At 38.9% G+C, this 2,042-nt stretch overlaps 1 protein-coding gene across 1 annotated transcript in view; it reads right to left on the reverse strand.

The window, feature by feature from the left end:
* The window catches only part of LOC100533276 (G-protein-coupled 5-hydroxytryptamine receptor 2), a 170,993-nt gene that overhangs the window by 147,867 nt on the left and 21,084 nt on the right, over nucleotides 1-2,042 (reverse strand). The gene's annotated exons all lie outside the window — the stretch shown is intronic.

The following is a 2,042-nucleotide window of genomic DNA, read 5'->3' on the forward strand; positions in this document are numbered from 1 at the left end:
TAAGGGTGGGGGTACAAGGTACGAGGTACGTACCTTTACATGATCTTTCAAGAAAAAAATTGTGGCGCCAAAATTATATTTCTCTTACTTTTTTTCTTTATCTTACTTCTTTTGCGCCGAACGTGATTAGAATCCTTCTAATTATTATCACAATGATGAATGTTCGTGAAATACGAAAAAAAAACTGCAGCTCTTAGGTAAAACAGAATCGTCTGAGTGTTGCCTGTGTTATGATTACTAGCTGAGGGAACAGATGCACGCTGGAGCAACAAATGTGAATTATCGAGAGATCATGAGAGTCGAATATTGTTGTCACGGTCATTGTTGTTTAGAATATTTTCATTTTTAGCAAGTGATTTTGCGGGAAAAAGACATCCAAATGTGAGGCTACAAAGCTCCAACTTGTTATCATAATAATTTCAGAACGAATTATTACAGAAAAAGAATATAAAATAGTCTGTGAAAATCAGGATCTTAAGATCAATTAGAAGTAAGTGTACAACAACAGAAACACATTAAGACAGAGTGAGCCGGAGTGAGAAAGAGAGGAGAGATATAAAGAGAGAGAGAGAGAGAGAGAGAGAGAGAGAGAGAGAGAGGGGGGGGGAGAGGAGTGAGAGAGAGGGGTGTGTGAGGGAAGGGGTGGATTGGATTTTGAAGAAGATGCCCGCCAAAATGTTTCTACGCTTTCTAATATATTTTATAAAAATGATCTTTGTTTTGTTAAAGAATGGTTATGCAAGGGAATAGGGCGGAGTTAATGTTATTTTTCCATTCGTTCTTTTCTGTTTTCTCGTTCCACCTTTCTCTCTCTCTCTCTCTCTCTCTCTCTCTCTCTCATCAGTGAGAGGATGGCATAAGATTGAAGTCATGGGTAGTTTCAAATTGGAATCTGGAGAAAAGACATGCACCACCACCCCACCCCCCTACCATGAAACCGTCTCCCCCCTCCCCCCTTTAAAAAAATGCACACACAAGAAAACGGGGAAAAAATTAATTAATTTTTTTTTTAAAGAGAACGTGAGACAAAACAGCGCAAAATGCGAACACTCACACAGTATTTTTCGCTAATAACTGAGCACTTGCATACAAACGCAACATGAATTATTCCATAGACACAGAACTTTCCTTTTTCTTCAAACGGGACTCTTCACTCATACTTTGATGATATCGAGTCTACAAAATAATATGCGGTATTTCTTTTAACTTTGGTGGTGTTTGCTGTAGTCATAAAAAAATCAGTGTGCTTTCAAGATCAACATAATTAATTATCATCAATACCAAAGCACTTCGTAATAATACGTTGATGTGAGACCGCTTTTTATCTGTTTTTAACTGAATGTCTATGAAGCAAGGAGAAGTTCACAAAGAAAATAGACAACGGATCAAAAGACTCGTAATTGAATTACATCAGTATTTAGGACACGAGAAGTGAACGTTTACTCCCTAAGGCATAAAGGCTTTGATATCAGCAGGTGAGTCTGACTTTGTTAACTGCTGCACGTCGAGCCGCGTAAAGATAACCATGACCTGCGTGCGCGAAGCTGGCTGTATTTACTTGGATTGATGGGATTGATTGTTGATGATGATTATTATCGAAAGGAGATCAGAGGGAGGATTCACGTGTCTTGATGCTTACCTCTAAACTCTGTGCCTGATGGATGACATGAGAGGGAGACAGCTCAAATAATAATGTCGGTGGTGTTTCGTATTTTGACGAATGGGCATGTGTTTGTGTTTGTGGGGAGTTTGTGTGTGTGTGTTTGTGTGTGTGTGTGTGTGTGTGTGTGTGTGTGTGTGTGTTTGTGTGTGTGTGTGTGTGTGCATGTGTTGTGTGAGTATGATTATCTTTGTTGAATTATCTACATGCTAGCGTACCTCTTTGTACGAATGATTGTGCATGTGTGTGAGTATGTTTGTGTGTGATTTTGTATGTGTGTATGTGTGTATGTGCGTTTGTGTGTATGTGTGTGTATATGTATGTGTATGTGTGTATGTGTGTGTGTATGTATGTGTGTGAATGTGTGTGTGTGTGTGTGTGT

The sequence above is a fragment of the Aplysia californica genome, unplaced genomic scaffold (assembly GCF_000002075.1).
Source record: "Aplysia californica isolate F4 #8 unplaced genomic scaffold, AplCal3.0 scaffold00101, whole genome shotgun sequence".
NCBI classification, from domain to species: Eukaryota; Metazoa; Mollusca; class Gastropoda; order Aplysiida; family Aplysiidae; genus Aplysia; species Aplysia californica.